At 42.3% G+C, this 26696-nt stretch overlaps 1 protein-coding gene across 2 annotated transcripts in view; it reads right to left on the bottom strand.

Annotated features, from left to right (window-relative positions):
- LOC126175555 (slit homolog 2 protein) overlaps positions 1-26696 on the bottom strand; it is a 632187-nt gene that overhangs the window by 551484 nt on the left and 54007 nt on the right. The gene's annotated exons all lie outside the window — the stretch shown is intronic.

Here is a 26696-nt window from a genome sequence, read left to right as displayed (position 1 = left end):
TGCACTTCGTGCACGGAGAATCAGATACATCGATGCATGCATAACCGGAGCCGTCAATACCTGGATTCCTTGAATGTTTTGTGGAGCGTGTCAAGTCTTCGAAATAATACTCGACAAAAATTTCATACAATCGAGGTACTAATGACTGATTGTTTTGTGGAGCGTGTATATCGAAGACTTGGGAGATATTCGAAATACACACTCCACAAAAAACTCACGAAATCCAGGTATTGATAGCTCCGGATTTACATGCATCAGTGTATCTGATTCTCCGTGCATGTAGTTCATATGGGCCTGAAGATGGCATTAATGAGATGCTGAAACTTGTCGTGTAAATAAAATAACTTCAGAGAATATACGCCTGTTGGGTGACCTTTTTTATGGTAAATATCTGTTCTTTCCGACGTAATATACATATCTGTACAATGCAATAGCAACGCCATGAAATACTTGTGAGAATTTGAGAGCGAAGCCTACTTCAGCATAGAGGATTATTACTTTCTCTTTATGTTTCCTCTAAAGGACTCTGCTTAACAAAACTAAAAAGGGAAGCATCCAAAACATGTGAATATCCAAACTTCATACACTTACATAACATCGGCAGGTATGAAGACTATTAAAATTGTTATTCCCTGTGACAGGTGGACCGGCCACCAGCGCTTCAGTATTATTCACGTTTAGCACTGTTACTGGCAGGTAAGGCACAAACAGTGTCACATGCTGAATCATGACTGTGAAGGACGGTGAAGCTAAGTTACCACCAGCTGGGCTAGTGTCTCTGGGTGTAAAATCATCCAGACTGCCATTCAGACAGCCGTCAATAAGCAAAAGTTGTGCTAACAGGAATGGCCTCAGAAACAATCATAACCTAGCGTTCGTCCGCTAAGTTGCTTAACAATATTTTCTGCCACACTGGCACCACCACGGTAGCTTCCAGAACGTCTGGGACCATCACTGTGCGACAGGTTGGAGAAGGTACCGTCTGGAAACGCTAGACTATTTCACACAGTACGCCAGTGACGGCGTTCTCTTGCCGATTTGCAGTCTAAGATGTTCGTGGATTTGCGCCATAGAAGCCGACGCAGTGGCACGCGTGCCGCAAATCCAACCCACAGCAGACGGCGTCGATCTGTGGACGCAATCAGGACGACACCTGTTTGCAAAAGCACCAACGTAGAGCCAATTCCGTTAACGGAACTGTGCCGTGCAGCTAATATGGCGTTCATGGCGCTTTGTGGTCGCGTTACATCTGTGCGTAAAAACTTCATCCATCTACAAGTTTTCAGCTAACGTATCACTGGTGTAGATGCAGACTGCAAGAGCTGAAATGTTAGGATTTGACAATAACAATTTCGGAGATTGGTCTTATGGCTACGTCAGAACTCACATTCAAATATTACGTAGCTCTTCGTCGACGAGGTATACTTGCAAGGCTTTTGGGAGATTTTCTTTGATTATTAGGGTAATGCTGAAACTGAAAATCCCCTACCAAATATTCCCAATGGGGAATCTCTATCCTCTGTTACCTACTCGCCTGGTATTTGGTTGAAAAGTCCCTGACTCTTCTGTCAGTCGTCAAATGAACAACCCACTTTACTTCGTCCTATATACACTGACGGAAGAAAATTACAACACGAAGAAGGAGATGGGCAACGGAAACGAATGTTGGTGGCCGTGAGTTTACATCGGAAAGATGGAAAAGTCGCACAAGACAGACGTTAGTAGCGTCACCATGAAGACGCAAATCAGTTTTGCTTTAAATACACGCCGTAACGGTCGTGAGCGTTAGTTACCCTTGAGATTTGGCGTGGTGAGTTGATGTTAGTCAAGAAGGCGACAAAAACACCGTTATCAACACTTCACTGAGTTTGAACGAGGTCATGTTCCAAGGCTGCGAGAGGCTCGATGTTCCTTCTGCGACACTAGAGAAAGACCTGGCAGGAATGGAACCACTGTACATGATTGCTGGCAGCGGTGGTCACCAGATTATACAGTCCTGAGAAGACCGGGCTCCTGACGGTCACGTGGCACTACTGAGAGGGAAGAAAATCTTGGTCGGAGCGCGGCTCTGGCGCAACATACTGCATCTGCAGCAGCAATATGAGCAGCAGTCGGCACCTGAGTGAAACAACGAACTATGCCAGATGTCCTGTACCTTGCATTTCACTGACCTCATACCACCGCTATTTGCTGTTTCAGTGGTATCAAGCGAGAGCTCGTTGGGGGCCAGGGTGTTTTCTCATGAAAGCTGATTCTGCCTCAGTGCCAGCGATGGCGTACGTTGGTTAGGAGGAGACCAGTTCGTAGCCTGCAACCAACCTGACTGCGTGCTAGACATTCTGGACATGCTCCTGGAGTTTTCCTCTGGGTTGCGATTTCGTGTGACAGCAGGAGCACTCTAGTTGCTATCCCTCGCACCCGAATTGCAAATCTATACGTCAGTCAGCTGATTCGACCTGTTGTACTGACATTCATGAACAACATTCAGTGGGATGTTTTCCAACAGGATAACGCTTGCACACGTATCGCTGTTGTTACAAAACATGTTCTACAGAGTGTCTACTTGTTTGTTTGGCCTGCTTGATCGCCAGTCTGTCTCTATGAAGCAAATATGGGACATCATCGTACAACACCAGCGTCATCCACAACCAGCATTAACCGTCCTGTACCGAACCACTAAGTGCGACAGGTATGGAACTCCATCCCACAAATTGACATATGGCAATACGTGTACGTTTGCATGCTTGTGTTCAACAGTCTGGTGTCAATACCGGTTATTAATCTACCAGCATTTCACATTTGCAGTGGCTCATCTCGCTCTCGGATTAACGAATGATCTTGCAATATTAATCGTTGGTTACACGTCTCGGTCACCTCCTGTTCGCATTGACCATTAAAATTGCTACACCATGACGATGACGTGCTAGAGACGCGAAATTTAACCGACAGGAAGAAGATGCTGTGATATGCAAATGATTAGCTTTCCAGAGCATTCACACATGGTTGGCGCCGGTGGCAACACCTGCAACATGCTGACATGAGGGAAGGTTCCAACAGATTTCACATACACAAACAACAGTTGACCGGCGTTCCCTGGTGCAACGTTGTTGTGATGCCTCGTGTAAGGATGATAAATGCGCACCATCACCTTTCCGACTTTGATAAAGGTCGGATTGTAGCCTATCGCGATAGCGGTTTGTCGTATCGCGGCATTGCTGTCGCGTTGGTCGAGATCCAATGACTGTTAGCAGAATATGGAATCGGTGGGTTCAGGAGGGTAATACGGAACGCCGTGCTGGATCACAACGGCCTCGTATCAGTAGCAGTCGAGGTGACAGGCATCTTATCCGCATGGCTGTAACGGATCGTGCAACAACGTCTCGATCCCTGAATCAACAGATGGGGACGTTCGCAAGACAACAACCATCAGCTCTGAGACCATGGCTACGGTTACCCTTGACGCTGCATCACAGACAGAAGCGCCTGTGATGGTGTACTCAACGACGAACCTGGGTGCACGAATGGCAAAACGTCATTTTTTCGGATGAATCCAGGTTCTGTTTACAGCATCATGATGGTCGCAACCCTGTTTGGCGACATCGCAGTTAACGTACATTGGAAGCGTGTATTCGTCATCACCATACTGGCGTTATCACCCGGCGTGATGGTATGGGGTGCCACTGGTTACACGTCTCGGTCACCTTTTGTTCGCATTGACGGCACTTTGAACAGTGGACGTTACATTTCGGATGTGTTACGACCCGTGGTTCTGCCCTTCATTCGATCCTTGCGAAACCCCACATTGCAGCAGGATAATGCACGACCGCATGTTGCAGGTCCTGTACCGGCCTTTCTGGATACCGTGGCCTGGCCAGCACATTCTCCAGATATCTCACCAATTTACAATGTCTGGTCAATGGTGGCCGGGAAACTGGCTCGTCACAATACGCCAATCACTACTCTTGTTGAACTGTGGTATCGTGTTGAAGCTGCATGGGCTGCTGTACCTGTACACGCCATCCAAGCTCTGTTTGACCCAATGCCTAGGCATATCAGGGCCGTTATTACGGCCAGAGGTGGTTGTTCTGGGTACCGATTTCTCAGGATCTATGCACCCAAATTGCGTGAAAATGTAATCACATGTCAGTTCTAGTATAATATGTTTGTCCAATGAATACCCGTTTATCATCTGCATTTCTTCTTGGTGTAGCAATTGTAATGGCCAGTAGTGTACGGTATGTTACCTACACAGATCTAATTTAATTACTGTATATTAATTGTTTTCGGCGCTGCAAATTTTTTTCGCCATTGTATTTTGTTATCGGTAGACGAAGAGGGATCGACTGGAGGCAACACTGAAATTGAGGTTTAGTGTTTCCGCCATAAGCGGCTGTAACTACGCTGTGTGACTATCGGCCATGAAAAAGATAACAGAACTAACTGCAAAGTGGACAGCAGTCAGTTCTCTTTGGGTAACCACCTCAAGCAGATCATCACCAGCTATCCGAAGGCACTGACTTCTCATCGCCGCTGCCGTTGCACCCTGAGTGCGGCATCACCTCGCTCACCTCGACTCTGCCGAATTCGTCGCCTCGCCGTGCTGTACTGCGGCGCTACTTTGTCAGGAGATGGTAGACTACAAACATTTCATCTTGATACAGGGGAGACTGAAAATGTTTGGAATGCCATGGTTCCAAAAACAAATAAGATTTATTTATATTCGACAGTTACTTTCCTACTTACCAATGTTCTGAGAGTTGATTGCCGTGTTGTTCCTCGATTTGCTCTAATAGTTTAATTCCCATCACTTAACGGTTTTTTTGCGCACCAAATACGAGTCTGACTACACAACGTTTCTGGCTATGATTTTTACCATTTTAAATCGTCATAAGCGACTAAAACATGTGAAGATTGGCTTAGAAATACATTTGGCGAAGAAGTCCCTTTTAAGAGGAATAATTATTAATTGGTACAGAGATTGCGAAAAAGATCCTTTGTTTTTTGGGTGGTGAATTTTGTTCAAAAAATGGTTCAAATGGCTCTGAGCACTATGGGACTTAACATCTGAGGTCATCAGTCCCCCATAACTTAGAACTACTTAAAGCTAACTAACCTAAGGACATCACACACATCGATGCCCGAGGCAGGATTCGAACCTGCGACCGTAGCGGTATCGCGGTTCCAGACTGAAGCGGCGAATTTTGTGGTGGGCACCCAAGAGCTGCTGGTTCTGACGAAAATACTCCTGCTGTTCGAGTAATACTTAAGGAAATTTTAGAAATTTATTCGGTCGACATTCTCTATTGGTATGAGACAAATCCGACATCTTTTATATCAACAGTTAGATATGAGAACGCGCACCAGGGTAGCCGAGAGCACTAATGCGTTGCTTCCTGGACACGGATCGAATTCACCCTCTGGATTAAAGACGAGGGACGGTATGCCGGCCAGCCTGGATGTGGGTTTTAGGCGGTTTTCCACATCCTGCTAGGTGAATACCAGGCTGGTCCCCACGATACGCCTCAGTTACACGACTTACAGACATTTTCACTCTTTCGCACTCTGTCATGGCTTACACTACATCCAGACAGCTGCGGTACGCTACTTACGTCCTGGGTGTTCGGGGTGGCGGCAGGAAGGACATCTGGCCACCCTCTGCAACTAACACTGCCAGATCCGTAATAACAAGGCCGACCACGCGTTGGCGCGGGACGAGGCCCAAAGAAAGAAAGTAAGATAAGAGAACATTTTGTTGTCGATTATATATAAACTTAACACACTATCCAAAACAACAATGCACTGATTGGTGCAGAGAAACTGTGGTTAAATTCCAGAGCGTCTTTTCAAATTTCGTGTGGAATATCATAACTGCTGATGAATGTTACTACTCATTATTATGATACTGAAGAGAAAATTCAATCGGCTCAGTGGGTCTTTCGAACACAACGAAAGGCTACAGAAGTCCAACAAATCAGAAGTGCTGATAAGAAGCTAGTTACTATATTTTTTTTATAAAACGGATCAAAGGTGGAGAAAAAAATGGAAAGTGAAAATGAGTACAGGACTGGAACTCGAACCTGGGATCTCCTACTTATGAGGAGTTACGCTAGTCACTCCGCCACTCGGACACAGTATTTATCGCCAGTGTGTGGACTAAGTTGGTACGCTCCCCGGCCGACTCACATACACACCTAGCGCCACACATCCGCAGCCCTGTTCATGTCCTCCACGTTTAATTTGAGATTTCTGCTGGAGGTCGAACGTAAACGCGCATACGAAATGAAGGTTGTGGTTTCATTGCCCATCGAGACGAATCGATTATATGAATGTGTGGTGTCTGTTCTTTTGGAAATGTCCGAAAGAACAGACACTACGCATTCATATAACGCAAATGCCTGTTTATGGCAATTTCATTGAAAAAGTTCGTGAAATAATCTATCATAGCAACACATCAGTTTATACAGAAAAACTAGTAACCGGGTATCTGGATGCTCTGAAGATCAGCCCCATAGACTTCCCACCATACAGCCTTGACTTAACCCCTTGTGATTTCTTTTCTTCCAAAACATTAAAGAGAAAAAGCGTGGAATCATTTTTCGTCATCAGATAAATCAGTGGAACATTATGAAAAGGCTAGTTTCTAAAGTCCGTAGGAAGGGTAGAAACAGTGCTTTAAGCGGTGGTTTTAGCAAATGCGAACTTGTATTAATATTAAAGGAGACTGTTTCGAAAAACAATCAATAATTACTGATTTTTTTAAAAAATTTATACTTTTTCGATATTCTAAAAATTTTCAGTGATGATCCGTGTCTTCCAGAGTACAGATAGCAACGTATTAGATATTTGCATTTCAAGTCTCTAATTAGATGTCTTTAAGTACCTTTTTTGGTTAGTGTGACAGAAGAAATCATGTAATTCTTTTTTTATTTTAACCGTTCACGTGTTTTAGAATCATGTGAAATAACTATACTGTTTTCTGATGATTTGTTTGCAGAGGAAACTTTTTTCTGGAATCGATATTTAGCTCTACAGGCGCAAGAGTGCTTGTGAAATTTCCCTTCTCGTGACGAAGTAATCGACTCGTTTCGGTCGGTGGTGAACTTGTTGCTCTTTCCGCAGGTAAGACCGGGGCGAAGCAGTGGAAGGAAGGGAGAAAATAAATGGCTTCCTGTCTCCTAAAAACCTACACCAGCTTTCTCTTTGGCAGAACCCATCTGCGGTAGGAACGAAAATACTGTTTCGGTCCTCTCAGGCGCCAGTTGGCTCTCTCGGAGACTCGTATCTTGGTGAATTATGCTTCAGTTTATTCGATATCACCATCCACTTTAGGAGATATCGCCGTACAGAAATTCCCTAGAGAAATCGTGTTCGGTGTTCAGAGGCTCAGCGTTGTTCTAGAGAAAATGAAAGGGATTATTTACTACCTGCACGTGTTGCTATTACATATGAAGGATAAAATTAACCTAAGAATGATCTGCTCCATTATTTACACGTCCGTTGCAACTCATTTTGTTACTAAATCGCGACATTGTAACAGAATTACTCTCAAAGTATTACAGTCCAAAAACATACAACTACATGCAGTCATTATTGAAACTTCTAATGTCGAGTATAATGGCGGCATGGGAATAACGTATTCACTACGCTAGGAGGAAGATACTGTGATATTGAATCTATGACATTTCTTTCTTTCATGGTTTCTGTCTACCGTGAGCAATATTGCAAACTGACTCTGTGCATATAAAGCAAGTTGTCCAAATACTACCGCAGAGCGAAAAAGTTATCGGGAACATCAAACACCAAACAATATTTTATTCTCATTGGCTTTTGATGTACACAGTTCTTGGTGTAGGCAGATCTCTATTACAGGGTTATCACAACTAGTGATATGAAAAGGACATTCAGATCAAATAATAGCTGATATCAGATCACAATAACATGTCGTAGTAAGTAGCTGCAGATACTGTTCTTAAAAGTAACTCAGAGGAGAACCTAAATAAGTGTACAAATGCATTAATTTTTCTGAATTGAAATTTCTGTAGGTCCTAAAATTTCGTAATTAATCTGTGGATTTTATAAAACATTTTATAGTGGGAGAGTCTACGAGAGATGCACAAGCTTTTCATGGGAATAAACGCTGTTTTATATGCTCAGATTACAATCTCTTAAAGCGACGATGATGGTTCTTTTAGTGTTGTATTTTGTCATTCGAAAATTGTAGTGAAATAAATGGTAAACTTATGTTTGTTCTAGTTCAGTATCTTACAGAAAAAAATGGTTCAAATGGCTCTGAGCACTATGGGACTTAAGTTCTGAGGTCATCAGTCCCCTAGAACTTAGAAATACTTAAACCTAACTAACCTACGGACGTCACACACATCCATGGCCGAGGCAGGATTCGAACCTGCGACCGTAGCGGTCGCGCGGTTCCAGACTGTAGCGCCTAGAACCGCTCGGACACACCGGCCGGCATCTTACAGAAAGTAACATTATTGTCGTGATACCGCTGATACCAAAAAGTAACGGATCATTTAATCGCCTTATAATCTCGAGTCGTACGAACACACTGAGGAGTCTCTGACAGCTATCCTATGGATGTGACGGAGGAACTCGCTTTGTTGAAACCACATGCTTATGATGGACGTTACGTGCCCGTCTAAACTACGGGTTAGATAGGCCACAGTTTTACCATTGTTGAATTCCGACACATGCAAATAGACGTTACTCTTCCTTACAGGAGGCGTAAAACACTCCTCCCATAAATAAACATCCCTAAAGCGTTATATCTGAATGAGGGGGCCCACTGCGTACTCTTTCCTTACACATAGAACGTAGCAGACGTTACTCCTAGCTAGCTAGTGTGGTTGCGCTTAAATGCTATCATTTGCACATTCAAATACGTCGTACAACTGATGTCAGTTTTACGTTTGTGGTATCCCCTCTAGATGGTGTTACAATTTTAACGGGCAAAAGTGTAATTGATGCTGCACCAGCGATCGATGCAGGGCGTGCACTGTGAATTATGTGCACCCCAGTAGATACGAACCAACGTTACTGACGGAAAAAGAATCCCTGCACCGACAAGGAGTTGTGCGAGATAAACTAAAGTTTTACGTGTGTCTCTGCAATTGAAAGATATATTCAAATTTCGCGCCAGTCAGGTAAGAGAGGCGCTAGTGGCGCTACTATGAGGATGCAAAACAGGTTTGTTTTAAATACGCATTATCACCGTCTTGAGTGTTGGTTACCTATGAGACTGGATACAGTGAGTAGATGTCAGTCAAGAATACCTGGACGAAGACACCACTGTCAACAGCTCACTGAGTTTGAACGAATGTGTGTAATACAGCTACGAGAAGCTGGATGTTTCTACCGCGAAACTGCGGAAGGACTTGGCTGGAATGTAGCCTCTGTACCTGAGTGCTAGCAGCGGTAGTCATGGAAAAGTACGGCCGCAAGAAGACCGAACTCTGGACAGCGTCGTGGCACTACCGCTAGGGAACACCGTTGTTTTCGGCGTACGGCTGTGACGCATCGTACTGCGTCAGCAGCAGCAATTCTAGCAGCAATTGGCACCAGACAAGCGCACCTAAAGATTACAAATCGGTTACTGCTCCGAACCAGACACCCTGTAGCGTGCATTCCATTGACGCCAAGCCACTGCCGTTTGCAACTTCACTGATGTCAAGCGAGAGCTCATTGAAGGATGGAGGCAAGTCTGTTGTTTTCTGATGAAACCCGGTTCTTCCTCGATACCAGTGATGACCGCGTGTTGGTTAGGAGATTGCCAGACGACCGCCTGTAATCAGTCTTTCTGCGACATATTAACAGTTGACCCACACATCGAGTTACAGTGTGGCTGCGATTTCGTACGACAGCAATAGCACTGTTGTTGTTATCCCACGCACCCTGACTGCAAGTTTCTAAGCCGGTGTGGTGACTGGACCTGCCATTCATGAACAGCATTCCACGTGGTGTTTTCGGAAAGGATAACGCTCGCCCACATACCGCTGTTGTATCTGAACGTGCTCTACAGAGTCTCGACGTATCGCCTTGGCCTGCTCGGTCACCGACCTGTCTCCAATCGGGCCTATATGGGACGTCATCAGACGACAATTTCAGCGTCATCTACAACCAGCATTAACTGTCCATCTATGATCGCGCAAGTGCAACAGGCTTGGAATTGCATCCCACAAACTGGCATCCGGCACGTGCACGACACAATGCATTCACGTTTGCATGCTTGCAGTTAACATTCTGGCGGTTACAGGGTTATTAATGTACGAGCATTATACATTTGCAATGGCTTCTCTTACTCTTACATACACCAGTGACTTGGCAACGGTAATCACTTCAATGTGTTACCTATACAAATATATTCCCGAAATCACATTAAACTACATTAATTATTTCTTGGTGGTGGGATTTTTTTTTTTCTGTCGGTGTATGAGAAAAGTCTTTCGCGCGATGAAAATTTCGAAGATGATGTTGCATGTGGACATATCGTATCAGTGGCGGAGATAAGGCCGCTACGAGGGTACGTAGCGATGTCACGAGTGGAACCAGAGGCTCGCGGGGTCTTGTATCATGCAGCCAGCGGCCACGTTGAGCAGCTAGAGGCGAGACCTTGCCACTGTCTCGGCAACTTGGATCGACCCAAAATTCGTAACGGGGTATTGTAGTGAGTACAGTCTATTAGCCACGGGCTACTGATAGCGATCGATGTGTGTGTGCGCTACCCCGACACCTATTAGTGGACACGGGGGGTGTGTCCACTTTTCGCCTTGATGACGGCTCGAACTATTTTGGTTACACTTTCATTTAGGTGACTGCCTGTAGAGTAATGGCAGGCTATTATTCCTTAAATCCGGAAACCAGAGGATATAGCGACGTTGGACTCACGAGTTTGAAGCGAGGTTCCGTTTCTAAATGATCTCCAATGTCTTTCATTGGGTTCTGGTAGAGACTGTACCAGGTCAGTCCATCTCAGGAATGCTATTGTCCACAAACCATTGTCTCACAGAAATGGATCTGATCACTATGGGACTTAACATCTGAGGTCATCAGTCCCCTAGAACTTAGAACTACTTAAACCAAATTAACCTAAGGACATCATACAGATCCATGCCCGAGGCAGTATTCGAACCTGCAACCGTAGCGGTCATGCGGTTCCAACGCTGAAGCGCTTAACAGATGCTGCTTTTTGACAGGATAGATTGTCGTACGCGTTACACAATGCTGGTAAATGTGTTCATATCCAGCCTCAGTTGCCGGCCGGGGTGGCCGAGCGGTTCTAGGCGCTACAGTCTGGAACCGCGCGACAGCTACGGTCGCAGGTTCGAATCCTGCCTCGGGCATGGGTGTGTGTGATGTCCTTAGGTCAGTTAGGTTTTAGTTCTAAGTCTAGGGGACTGATGACCTCAGAAGTTAAGTCCCATAGTGCTCAGAGCTATTTGAGCCATCCTCAGTTACCGTTTTCTAATAGCAGTAAGGGAACTCCGCATTAACCACGAAAAACACCCCCGTACCGTAACACCACCTCCTCCACTTACCACTACGGACACTAAATATGATGGAAGGTAACGTTCTCTATGCATTTGCCAAATTTATATGCGTCCATGGGATTTCTACAGGGTACAGCGTGATGTATCACTCCAGATCATTAGTTTCCAGTCATCTAAAGTCCAATAGCGACCCACTTGACGTCACCTCAAGCGTTGCTTAGCATTCACGAGAGAAATTCGTCGTTTATGAGGAGCAGGTCAAGAATTGCACCTCTACGTACTGTTGTTGTGTTAGTTGAAATGCCGGCAACGCTTCGGAATTCATGAGTGATTCTTTCCGCTTGAGCAGATTTAGAAGAATTGAAATGTTCCTGACGGTTTTATTAGACAGGTGACATCCATTGACAAGTAAACGTTCGAGGTCAGAGAGCTCTGGCTCTGAGCACTATGGGACTTAACATCTGAGGTCATCAGTACCCTAGAACTTAGAACTACTTAAACCTATCTAACCTAAGGACATCACACACATCCATGCCCGAGGCAGGATTCGAACCTGAGACTGTAGCAGACGCGCGGTTCCGGATTGAAGCGCCTAGAACCGCTCGGCCACGACGGCCGGCCATAACAGAGCTCTCCTGACCGAGCCACTCTGCTGTTTTTGCTCCTCTTCTGACAACACAGTAGGCCTCGCTTCCTTTTATACTGGCGGGTCACCTCTGGTGGAGACGATCATATATCATAAATCGCTCTACTGTGTGCTCTCAGCCATAGACTCCTCAAATAGCTTGTCTGCTACCGTAGAGGATACGATTTTGCTAATTTTTCGGAAATATCAAACAATATTTGGTGTTTCAACGTATAAATACACACTGTTTCTTGATTCATAAATGAACTTGTTCAGTTACTTACTTTTTTGTTTATTTTTACTTCTCGTAATTACTACTACTTAACGCAGCTACTGGCCATTAATAAATGTTATAGATGTCGGATAAGATATGTTATGACAAATAAAATAACAGTTGTGTTAAAACTATCTTACCGCTTAATTTTCGTTATATTATCTATGTAGCCAAGCAACTCAAAAAATGGAGATTTTAACACTCGAAGATCGGAAAATTTATCATCGTCTGTCCTATCGTTATTCTGGTTATGTATTCGCATTATTCTAACGCTTCGGTTTTCTTTTCTTCATAAAAATACAAGAAGAAAACGTTCCTCGTAGTAAGCCATTTTCACAACCGGCTCATACCCGATAGGAACTGAGTAAATATTCTAAATATAATCGATTAGGCTTTCGCGACAGAGTCAGTTAACATGGAAGTTTGTTGGGTATGGTAGCACGTCATAGCCTTTTTTAAAAAACAGTCACTGATGTAGGTGTTCTGCTGGTACTAGACCCAGACGATAGCCACTGCAACCGTGGTCTAAACGTTGATTTCAACAGTGAGAGTTATTTACAGTGCATTTTCAATTTCCCGGTACTCTAAAAATTCTCAGTCGAAAAGTTTGAGACTAAGTATTTGTTGCAACTTTTTGACACTTTCGGGAAAATATGATAGAAAATGTCTAGTCCACATAGCAGTAGGTTGCGTGGCCTACAACATCCAGCGGAAAAATTTTCTCTAGTACTCTTTAAAATCCTATGATTCCAAGTTAAACATTAAACTTTAAATCGGCAAATATCGGGAAAGGTATTGTGTATTCTCGATCGGCATCTCATCTGCTACAAATCATATTTAGCAGTATTTAGAGGTACTAAATGTTCCTTAATCCATTTTATTCCTTACTTCTAGAAGAATCATGCCACAAAAGATTTAACAGCTATTTTTTCAAACTTTGTCATCTCATTTGCTTTCCTAGCGTCGTCTCTTCTCGGTATTTCTGAATTTAGTACCTGACTCAGAGGAAGCAATTTTGACGTTAAACATATCTCCAGTACCACTTCTTATGCGCAAAGCATCGCTGCCTTGAAGAGATGAATTTTTCGACATACCCTTTACCGGTGTAGCGTCCTCTGTTCTTGAAATTTAAGTTCAGTACTTGATTCGAAAAAAGCTTTTTTGAAAGTTAAATTTTACACCAACACAACTTTTTACACGCAAAATTGTTAGATCGTGAAGACATTAAATCTTGACACTTAATTTGCATATCTGGCAGCAGTTGATCTTGAAATATTTCGATTCTCTATCAAATAATTAATTTTTTATTTTGTTTTATTTATTTATTGCAAAATTAGACCTCACACTGATCAATTAGATACCCCACTGTTCTACTTCCCACACTTCGTTTTACCATGAAAATTCGGATAATTATTGATGGAATAATTTCTAGTGAGTGTTGTTTCCGCTAACGTAAAACATTTGACAGAAGATGGTCTGATGTGCAGTGTTTTACAATATTTCGAATAAAAGCGCTTCTTTTCATATAAGTTGCACAATACATTGAAAACAAGCGCCTCAGTAGGGTTGTGGAGGCAAAATTTCATATACAGTTGAAAGTGAGGCCATTGACGTGGAAGGGAAGACAGATAACTTTAACAAAGCAAATATCCCAGAATTGAGCTGGAGCGGTTAACCGAAATCATGGAAAATGCTACTCAGCGTAATCTGACAATTCAGTTGTGCTGATCTTTATTAGGAGAACAGAGTTCGAACCACTGCCTAACTCTTTTTCGGCGCTGGCCTTGATAAACTTCACATTTTGTTGGATTCCACGATAAATGGTCTATATCGTGGGATGGCAGTGTACGATACTCCGTAAGATCCAGTACCTATTGTTAAAGATTGAAACGTAGTCCGATACTGTGGTAACCCACTAGACAGAAAAGAATGTTACAACATGCAAGAAATGTCTATATTTCCTATCTGTCATTGAAACATCTAGGAAAATTTTTCTTTAAAGTAAAACAAAAATTAGGATTGTTATTAGCCCAGAAAATTTTTACTACACTGCCATGTCATGAATGTTGGCGTGTATAAAATTCGGATGTTACGTCATTATAGTCTACCCGATATTTAATTACCGAGATAAATGCAGTGCTTTTCCTACGGCCTGTGCTAATCAGTTTATTGATGACTGGACTTTCCAGAATCTCTCTTCAGACATCAAATACCTACAGTTTTTCATAAACGCAATGCGAAATGTAATATGTCAAGTAGATTTCTGCTCCCTATGAGCAACTCCAAATCATCCCTAACGTCCTTCTCCATGCGTTATTGTTGTGCCCTTCATTCCGAAGACAGATTTGACGTAGCTCTCTATGCTCCTCGAATCTGTGCGAGCCACTTCATCTTCGAATAACTATTGCAACATACATCATTCTCAGTCTGCTTACTGCCTTCATCTCATGGTTTCTCTCTATGATTTTTACCTCACCCCCAACCCCCCCCCCCACCTTGCACACCTCCCTCCAATACTAAATTGGTGACCCCTTGATGTCCCAGAATGTATCCTATCAACCGATTCCATCTTTTGGTCAAATTGTGCCACATATTTCTTATCTTCCCAATTCTTTTCAGTACCTCCTCATTAGTTACGTGATCTACTCATCTATTATTTAACATTCTTCTGTAGCATGATATTTCGAAAGCGTCTATTCTCTTTTTGTCTAACCTCTCTAATTCTCCATTTTTGTCGTATGTCTATGGGACGAAGTATCGAGTAACACACCTCTATTAGACAATCACGCTGCGTTCAGGAGAAGACTAATACGCCATATATTGTCCCCAGTGGAGGTTTTCTATCTAGGAACCCCAGTCACGTTATTTTTGTCCTACACTCCAGTATCTCTATCTCATTGTCGGCAGTTGTTCGTATTATTTCGCTTTCTCTACGTTTCTACTGACTTTCTTTCGTTATCTCTTGTGCTCACTTTCCCCTTTTGTTAACAGATATTCTCCAGAAAACAGTCATGCCTTTCTCCTGCAGCTGTTGCATGGGAAGATGACTAGTAGCAGTTGTGTGGAAATACTGCTGACCTTCTTCGACAACATCAAGTGGAATTACCGAGAACCTTTCAAACCTTTAAAAAAGAGGAAGACTCAAGTAGCACTTTTTATAGTTACTTTGTTCCCGAGGATTCGTCAATGGACGATTTATAGAAAACATTATGTTACACTGGGAGGTATCTAAATTCAGAGGGACACGAAGACATTTCATCAACCTCGTTTTATTTTCTCATTTAGAGGGACAAGATGCGTGAATGAAATGCAAATATCGTTTTGCAGTATACGAGATCAACTAGCATTCCTTTGAAATGAGAACATTCGTCAGTTCTCAGTTCTCGGTCGGAAACCGTACAAGCTAATCTAAATCAAAATAATTCTACAATTTCTGGTGCCCGAAAGATTCCGAGAAATAGGTTTTAGGATTTGCTTTTGATAAGCTTTCAAGAAATGTTGTACAACAATTTTCGTAGCTTCTTCTTCCGTAAATTCTATTCTAATATCTGTTGCGGAACGCCTGTGATGTAAGTATTCCTATCTTTGGAAAACTGACAACGGAAGAATTAAGTGAAAGAAACAAGAAGAGTATTTGTGGTAATCTGGAAATACAGTGCGAGGTAGGACTTCCTAATGTCAAGATATGGCCTTTTCCAAGATCAATGCTAAAGTATGTACACTGCACGACACACGAAAAGATGGAACCTGCTTTTGAGAATGTACCAAGATTGAAGAAATTGTTGACTGTGTAATGTGTTTTCCTATTGGTGGTGGTGACGCAGGATAGTTTTAATTTATTTTGTCGAACCTGAAGTTGATTAGATGATCGAAACTAGTAGTGAAGGAAAAATTATTTTCTGAGCACGTCTCGGCCGTTCCAAAATATGATTTTTTTTCCTTAAGACTTTTGAGGCACTGCCAGCACAAAGTTCAATGCTATATGGTCCTCTAATGATGATTCAACGGCATTAGTGCTCCATGCAGAGACGGTACGGGAATGTTATCAAGAAGAGAGTATACCACACAAAGAGAGGAGTAAATTCATATCTCCTTCCACTTCTTTACTAATTACCCCTGTGCAGAAAACCATGGAAAATTTGAATAAAATAGTATTTTGTAACACCATGAAGCACTAAAACAACTAGACGCCACAGTTCCGTCGACTTTGGAGCGGTCCCCCTCAGGTCGACTGTGCATGCGCATGCACATTTGATATGTTGTGGAAAACACACAGACAAGAGGCTGTAGAGCCGCATGTAACTCTTGGGCCGCGGTTTGCCGACCACTGTTCTGGTCGTTTAGGAGATGTGAGAAATTTACCATCTAACAGCAAATTTTTATCAACTACGAAATTGTGTCCAACGCATGTTTGGCAGCCAGATGAAATCTGCGAAACAAGTGCGTGCAGCAGACGGCCTACAGCTGTGAGCCTGTTGATTGTCCCACGGGGCATAATCGCGGCGTGACGTAACCGCGTCTGGCTAACTCAATTGTCGCCGCTTCTTTGTCTGCCATTCGGCAGCCGTCGCCTCCACCAGATAGGGCGCTCTTGAGCGAACAGCCACCGCCTGTTGCTCACGAATATTTTGCAGTGATAGTTGACATTTATTTCGGTAACCCACAGACCGCTGTGTCTATATTTGGCTCAGAAACGAACTTTATTGCACGAATTCAAGATACAACAATTGGCATTATAACGCTAGTATACACTTCCGAAATCGGTTCATAACTAGAAGTCGTCGGTAGCACAAGCACAAACAAATCAGAATCCATTACAGAAAACAAATTATCATTCCAGTATTGTCATCGGTGAGTCTGTGGGGTCGTTTACGAAGGTAAGCAACATGATTCTAGTACGATGACAATACTGATGCTGCCATGGTGGCCCCTCTCACCCTTCCATCTTTTTCTTTTTTTTTCATCTTCTTGGTCTGATGCTGCCCGCTACGAGTTCCTCATCTGCGTCAATCTCTTCGGCTCAGAGTAGCAGTCGCACCCCACGCTCTCAGCTATTTTTTGGACGTCTTCCCCTGCAGTTCTTACCCTCTACAGCTCCATCTTATTATTCTTAGCTATCTTAACATATGTCCTATCATCCTATCCCTTTTGTCACTGTTTTCGATACGTTTCTTTCTTCGTCATCTTGGTCCGAATCATTCTCTGCCATGACTTTGTGTCCCGGAGACAATGTAAAGTTATTGACGAAGTTAACAAATGTGTGAAACACTTCCAAATCAATAATACTTTCCTTGGAGAAATAAATTCACTACATTGCGAGGAATGAAGCAGCATGTAAGTGTAATATTTAAGGGAAAATTTAATGTATCCCACTGGGCTCACAAGGGCGTTCCTTTTCTGTATTCTACCGACAAAATACCGTAAGACGCACAGTTATAATTTACTCTCTTTCAAACCTATGTTGTTCTCCAATAGTCTCAGGGAATATTTCTACCTTTATGTGAGTGTTCAGCAAATCACGTTATTACCTGTACAGCTTTGGCAACAGTGCATGTCTCCTGTGTTTTCTTACTACATAAAATCTTATAAAGGTAGATTAAGGAACATAGACCCTTATCGTGCTAATCTTTAATTAATCATTAATCAGTCAGCAAAGATAGACCTTGTCAAGAATAAGAACTAAAAACTTAATTAAATTTACTGGAACGTACTATTATATGACAGAAAAGAAAGTAAGAAGTAAAACCAACAATAACGGAATTCAGATAGTTCTTAAAATACAGAAAGAATGCCACCACATACACAGATCGTAAACTCAAATGTTACATTCGTTTGCATTGTCACCTTCCTCAATAACTGTTACATATCAATTATTGTCGTTTCTCCCTTATTACGCTCTTGGGTGTGGAACAGGTGAAACAAAAGTAACGTAACTACGAAGAAATCTGTGAAATTTTACAAAATTGAAGTGATGTGCGAAAAACGCAGCTGCAGCAAAAGAAAAATCGAGTTGTCTTGAATGAAAAACAGCCAACAGTTACACTAAATTATGTTTATTTTAAACGTTGACCATGGTTTCTGCTATAATAATGTAGCCTTCTTCAGAAGTCCTAAAAATGATAAAAATTACATCTAAACCAGTGATACAATCTACACATAAACTTCAAAATTACGTATGTGATAACATGTCACTTACATACCTACTAATAAATGAAAAATGTCTTAGCCCAGCGGCTGCGTCAAGACCAATAAAATAACTTCAACAGACTTTGTCTAAGACATTTTTCATTTATTGGTGTGTATGTTAGTAATATGTTATCACTTACGTAATTTTGAAGTTTATGTGTAGATTGTATCACTGGTCTAGATGTATTTTGATCGTTTTTTAGGACTTCTGAAGAAGGCTACATTATTATAGCAGAAACCCTGGTCAGGATTTAGAATAAACATAATTTAGTGCAACTGTGGGCTGTTTTGTACGGCTGGTCCCGGCGGAGGTTCGAGTCCTCCCTCGGGCATGGGTGTGTGTGTTTGTCCTTAGGGTAATTTACGTTAAGTAGTGTGTAAGCTTAGGGACTGATGACCTTAGCAGTTAAGTCCCATAAGATTTCACAACCCATTTGTGGGCTGTTTTTCATTCGAGACAATTTCGTAAGAGTTGCTATTGTCGCTCCCATGATAAAAAATCGAGTTGTTAGAAACAGAAAAATCGCTTAAGGTGAAAGTGCAACCAAGCTTTTTTCAGCGTCCGCTAACCAGGAGGGGAACAGCTGTAGACTTCCGAACATGAAAAAAAAAGAATATCAATGACCACTGAATATGCTTCTAAAATGCAAGCTAAACATGTCTGATGAAAAGTATCTTGAATTTAATTATGTTTAAGACGGGAAAAAGCTATTGCAGATGATATAAAATGCTGTATTTGGAAATAACTTCGCCCTTCTGTCACATATTTTGTTATTATTATTTTATTTTAGTAGAACTATTTAAGTTTATAAGCACGGAGTTGGCTGTCACAGAAATCTTGTTATAACATTAACATTTCGGTGCTCTTTTATCGATAACGACTGTGTTAGCAGATTGAAGACTTTCCTACAGACGCATCAAGTATCCATTGAAAACCCTTTCATACAAATTACGTAACTAGATAGGCAGTCACATTCACCGACTTGCGACGCGTCATGGAGTTTGACATAAGTCGAGTGTGTGAGAGTGTGCGTGGGGATGGGAGAGAGAGAGGCAGACAGACAGACAGACATAGAAAGTCAGAGAATGTACCAGTGTCCACGACAAAGGGAACAGGATAGTGCATCACGTAGAAGAGATGCCGTCAGTCCCTGTATTGGTTGATGGTGTGAGTCCAGGATAGGATTGGCAAGACGTGATTTATCAGCATATTTGATCGCCGGCCACGTTGTAGGTGGCTGACGCAACTGACAGTTCATCTTTGAGGTCATGAGGACGTCGGGTTTTGTGTGTCATCGGATCAAGAGTGTACCGTGAATACCTCTGAAAATTACTACCAAGGTTATGATTAAAGATACTCTTGAAATTTGGTTTTTATATTGCAAGAATGGTACCTACACGTTACCCCAGATAAAGATCCCGCAAAGTAAATGGAGATCAGGGGTTTGTTCCTTCTTAATATCTACAACTTGTATACGAATTCATACGTCCTCGGCGAATCTCTATAATGAATGCTTTTCGGGTTATCAGCCGAGTCAAGGCGTCGTTCTGCGGCCGCAGAAAGACGGCTTGACTCAGCTGATAACCCGAGAAGACTTCATTATCTACAAGCTTTTCCAGTAATGGAACTAATATTGAGTTTATCTGCACATAATTCATTGTCAGGAAGTACATTTAGGATAGTATTCGCGTTCATTGTGGTCTTTTCGTATTTTTTTTTTCCGTGTCAGGTCTGCAGATAATAAGACTCTCATTCCTACGCCTTGCTTAGTCTTCCATATCTGCCGACTCAAGGGCAGGAATTTCATTTTCGGCACGTATATTGGATATTACTACGCTCTTTCGCCTCCTGGCTATTTCTGTCTTATGAAACCTGGAAAGCGCCTGAGCTCTTTCATCTGACGCAACCACCTCCAAGCTATTGTGGCACGTTTCTGCTGTAGCCTTTCGTTGCTAACATACTCTCTCATGCACTAAATAAAAGTCTGTGCTGTTTCCTTTTCCGCGGTTATTGTTTCTGTATATAGGTCACTCGGTACTAACCGAAAACATTCCACTTCATTGCTATGATAATCTGAGTTACTCATTTTCGGACAATATTGTGTTCACACTCACATTGCTCTGTTCATAAAAGATGTTGAATTCGATTTAGACTGGTGGCTATTTAGGATATAGCGACACTTCAAGTACAGACTTGCTAATCGCAGATTACAGGCCACATTAGTTAGATTTAGTACACGAGGGTGAACAGAGCAAGGGGAGTGGGAAGGAGGGACTGAGGTGCCAGGGAACACTATCCTTCTAGCAGAGGCAGCCGCAGAGTAGCAGGGCGTTATTCCTATCTCGATGGTGATCCTTGCAATAAAAGTAATGACGAATTACGAAAATCAAGTTTTATTTTCACCGAGCAATTATTATCGAAGTTCTTACAGAGGGTTATTTCCGTGAAGTTTATTACTTTTCACTTACCATAGCTACTTCTGAAATATTTGGCAATGAATTAAATTGATATTACAGCTTATAATACGAAATATTTAAAAACTCCTCTCCAGATCTCTGATCAGTTTAGCTATTTCTACAATCTGAAAACAACGCTCCTGAGTTTGAGCACATCTCAGCAAATTTATGCTTTGCGGAAATGGACTATATCTCAACAGTGAGATGAATATTACCAAATCATGCTGAAAAGTAACAACTCCGAATTTTTGTGTAAAAACTGTTAAAGTGTATTGAGTATAACAAACGTTATTACCGTTCTACATCTTTATGCTTCATGTCTGATTATTTATTTCTCAACATAGACAGCCATGCGACGAACACATTGCTCCCAACGAGAGGCCAGTTTGATGATACCGTCACTGTAGAGGGTTTGACTTTTTGACGGAACAACAACCTCACCTCTACTTTCATCGCTTCATCAATATCAAAGTGAATTCCTTCAAGGTATTCTTTAGGGTTTGGGAACAGATAAAAATCAGTTGAGGCAAGTCGGATCTGTACGGAAGGTAATTTATCCATTTTACTTGCTATCGAGCTCCATGGCTGTTGATTACACATTTTAATAAATACAGCAACCAGCCACTTTTTTAAGAATTATTATTTAAGATAATACGCATCTGGCTTTCACCCATCATGAATTAGCGTAATACATACTTCAGTCTTCCGTCAGCAGATAGTTACAACAACGACAGCACATTTGACGCTGCGGCTGCCCTGTGCAAAATAACAAGTCTACTGAGCTACTACACTTCGCGAGTAGCATATTTACGATGTACTGCTGTTTAGTTGTACTGCCGTACTTGTAAGCAATATGCAATCTTTGAACATAAATGTGTTTTCCAATGTAAACAAAGATGTCAGTCAGCAGCATGGTGGATACTAGGCTGTTTTTGTGCAAAATAGAAGTAAAAGAATGTTTATGCCACATCCACAAGCGCGAAAATTAAAACAATAACAAGCAGAGTAGGAAGCAAGTACACCTAAAGAGTTGTAATTCGTAAATATACAACTCACCAAGTGTAGAAAGTAAACAAAATTATTATTTTACACAGGGTATCTGTCTATGTTGTAGCTATGTTCTGACTAAATACTGAGATGTGTAAAAGCTTGAAACGCAAAATGGTTCAAATGGCTCTGAGCACTATGGGACTTAACATCTATGGTCATCAGTCCCCTAGAACTTAGAACTACTTAAACCTAACTAACCTAAGGACAGCACACAACACCCAGTCATCACGAGGCAGAGAAAATCCCTGACCCCGCCGGGAATCGAACCCGGGAACCCGGGCGTGGGAAGCGAGAACGCTACTGCGCCACCACGAGCTGCGGACGCTTGAAACGCATATTAGCTTAAATAAAAATACATAAAAAAAGCTTCCGGCTACCGTGTTTATTGAAATAATGTACGGTGGTTATTAGATGTCAGTGAACCCAAGGCATCGGATTGTTGCAGCTGTCGCAGCACCGGTGTGTGGTCTGGTATTGTCACACTGTAGGAGAGGATGCTCGATGTGTGGACGAACTCTTCAAGGTGCTGTTTTGTTTTCTAAGGGTCTCTCACGCACTGATGTAGTTACTTTATACACTACCAGGTTGCACGCTATTCGGACACTTCTAGAGGCGGAGGTGGCAACTTGCGTCAGCGAAGTGGGATAGACGACCGAGTAATACGCATGATATGTAATATCTTAAGCCATATTGAGAATAGAAAAAAAGACTCAGATATTACGCCCTCGAATTTAATCCGGGATACTGCCATGTCAGCTGTTTTTTAACGAGACATAAAATATGAAATACGAAAAGGGTTCAATTTGCGGGTATGCGATGTAGAATTTAATGAGAATTCCCTAATGGTCTGGAACATTGTTCTCTTTCAGTAGTCTGAATTTTTTTGTTCAGTATCGGGAGAACTTATTTCCACATACCCACTTGAGTGTCGATCAAACACTGTTCCGATTGTCCGACCCTCATGTGTGAACACCGTTTTAAATGCGGAATTCAAAAGTCAGGAATTGAGTCAATTATCTTCATTCAAAAACCTGACTATCTGTCATAAAATGATCGACATCCCCTCATCCACTGATCCCAAAATACAACTCGGACAGCAGAGGATTTACTGATAGATCGTCGACCAGCATCTGAATGTGGAAATTATTGCAGGATGCAAGCAATCCTTCAAGGAAAAATTTAACCGTAAAATGGTACAAAAACAACTACGATGGGCCAGAACACTCCATCGATTAGACAGCTCTTTCAAAGTGCAGCCATTTCCGAATGAATTTATCTTCGCCTCTGTGTTTTTTTCGACTTCGTTTTTAGATTAGATTAGAGATTAGATTAGATTAGTACTTGTTCCATAGATCATGAATACGACACGTCGTAATGATGTGGAACGTGTTGAAGGTTCAATCCATTTCTTTTCTACTTTGTCTGGAACCTGTTTATCACGCCCTTCAACTTTAGTGATTAATGTACTTCCATACTATGGTATTTCAAGTGCTTCTACCCATCACCATTTCATCTTCTCCTATTATACAGAGTGGTCAGTCTGTCCATTTAAGTTTCATCTTATCGAACCTGTAGTCCTCGTCAACAGTACAATCCGATTAACGATGCTGCGAAGTGCTGGTTAGGGACCATGTAACGACGCCTCTGAGTTTTTCAAGTTAGAACATAGCACGAAATATTGTCACTATTATTTATGTACTGAAAATTCCTCAGAACACATGACACGATCAAAGATACAGTATGAATAACGCGTTGCATCCAGGAGGAAGTAATGTATGCGCTATAAGCAGTCAGCTCATCCTGAGGGTTCTCTTTGCTCAATAGGTTGTTAATTTTTGTACCAAAAAGAAGGCGTAATATCTAGCTTTTTAGGAACGATAACACACTTGGCTATGCATAAATATCTCTGTGCCTTTCATTAGCCGAGATTGTAAGATGCAGTTTATTTTCTATCTCAGAATTAATTTCAGTGGTGAGTACTGGGATATGTTACTACAGTATGGGGAACTCAGATAAAACACTTAACAGGCGCAGCGCGTATGTTACACACACTTTCTGGACAGGCGATAGCCATCTAAAGCCGTTCTAAACTTTCGCACTGCAGCAATACGGGTATGGACTTACGGAGTGGAAGCGATGTATTTTAATGGCTTATACTTTCAGCCTTCAGGATATCACTGACATACAACAATAGAGGGCTCAGAATTGACTCCTGTGGAACTCCTGAGTGACTAGGTTTCCAGGATGATCTGTTATTCCAGTAACAACACCCTGCTGTTTGGTTCTCAAGTAGCTTTCAAAGTACTTCAACACACTGTCTGTAAACTTCAGATGTAGCATATCTGAGCAGTTTGTCAGTTGACAATATTAAACAGGGATCAGTGAGGTGATCGCTCACAATTCCACGCAATATATTTATACTCCATTAAATGAAACGCTGCTTGACGAACGCATTTTGTATTATTCACATCTTAATAGGCATCTTGTGGTTATAAAATATTCCACTGGCATGAAACCAAGATTCGTCTAAACCTGGTATATCTTACGAAGACAGCGTCATACCCCTTAATATGTAACGATGACTACCGCAGTTCGTGACATGCGTTTCCTCGAATGAGGTTTCTTCGTCGGGACAGTGGAAACTTTCCCAGACTTCGCCGAAGCTGTTGATCTCGGGTACCCGAAGAATTTAACTATTTCAGTGGGCGAACGCCCAAGGCGAAGATTTCGAATAATCGCGGCTCTTCGGTTGTACTTTGCACTTGTCCGTAACGTCACGGATATTTTGAGGTTCTCACTGTTTACTATATGCCTATAGCTTTCAAGAAGGACAATAGCGGCCTCCTGTGGGAAATTCAAATTGAAATTTGTCCGTATCTAAGCGCCGTACCCTGTATTCATACCCTGTATTCATAAGGTGACTATATATATAAGGCTATTGCAGGAACAGGTGTGCCACTATGCAATAATTAATATAACAAGAGTTTAAAAGAACGAGGAAAGGCATGGAAATTATTCATCTTCCACTAAACAGCGACAGCACAGCAACTATATAGCTAGGTGATATTTGCTAGGTGATATTTGCTTGTAAGGTGCAGTTTCACACTAACGATTCCGCGTCTACCTGCTGAACTCAAACAATTAAACAGAGTAAAAATAACTTATTTTTATTAACTATTTTCGCAAGCCTCCATCACTAGATATTGTGGCAGTCGAATATAAAGCTTTACTACGAAGGTAACGTTTCAGCCATTGCAGTAAATTATTCAGTTAAGTAACTGCGCTACATTATGTACATATATGAGTAGTTGTATTGCTGACACCATGAATAGTATTTTAATGTGAGTGCATGATAGTGTGACTGATTGTAGTTATTGCGTTAGTAGACACTCCCTGTCAACCTTCCTCCTGTCGTAGCAGTTTTGCTTCATTCTAATTACTAGTTGTGAATACGTGTGTGTAAAAGGGGGTAATATTATACCGCGTACAGAAATTTAGTTATAGCTCGGCATTGTTATGTCATCATGTCTTCACGGTCACATTCACGATAAATTAATGTCTTTTGTAGTAAATCCCTACCGCACCTTTACCGTACCCGAAGTTTTCGCTCACTGGGGTTCGTCTCAATTCTTTTTATTAAGATTCACAATGAGGAGGATCCCTCTTCTTGGAGAAATTTTTGAGTAATACGAGGGAAAATACGCGAATGGTGAGGCTAGAAGCTGCAATTTTTTTCTTAAATGACTATCTCTAAAGTTCTCACAAGGGATTAGATACTGAACTCTAATGACAAAACACCGTCGGCGCTCGCCCATTAAGGACGTTCGCCCCGAGCTCTTGGCTAGGGCAGCGCGGGCTACGCAGTCTGCAGGCCGAAGCGGGCAGTAACCAACTGCTGGTGGCAGGTGCTTCCTGCTTCCTCTTTGCCGACACTTAGCGCCATGAATATGGATCGCGGAGTTCGAGCTCGCCACAAAGGCAGAGGCAGGAATTCTTTTGAGGCAGCGCTGCTTCCTTTTCATAGCGCCGCCCTCCCAGCTTGAATGCGTGCCGGTCTCTTTCACTGCGCCGTCCTCACCAGATGCAAAGCCGTACTGCACCGAGAGCGCCCGCATTTTCTGCGCATACCATCGTCTGCGGCAATCCTAGTCCACGCAAGAGGAAATCGGCACTACAGCGGGATCTAACTGGTATCACGAATCAGCACAGTGCAATGATTGTCACAGATCGAATAAGCACAGTGCCATGATTGTTACAGATCGGCGTAGTCTGAAAAAGATAATTAATCCTTTCGCAATTTTTCAGCGTCACTTGCGATGTTAGTGCACCAGGGAGGACGCAAAGGTATCAAGAAATACGAGGGGTGTTCAGTAAGTAACGCAGCACATTCTTCGTTTATTCAGGATTACGATGTACTTTCGGCTATAAAACCCTATTTTTCAACATAAACTCTGTTCAATGCGACGACCTTATGCCACCTTACTGGAAGGTCCTGTATGACGGCATGGTACCACTGTACTGGTCGACGTTGGAGCCAATGTCGAGCTGCATCAACAACCTCCCCACCATCTAATTCCTGCTTCCCCTGCTCCGGCAAAAG

Source organism: Schistocerca cancellata, chromosome 3, assembly GCF_023864275.1.
Source record: "Schistocerca cancellata isolate TAMUIC-IGC-003103 chromosome 3, iqSchCanc2.1, whole genome shotgun sequence".
Taxonomy (NCBI): Eukaryota; Metazoa; Arthropoda; class Insecta; order Orthoptera; family Acrididae; genus Schistocerca; species Schistocerca cancellata.
This window is presented reverse-complemented; position numbering and strand designations above follow the sequence as displayed.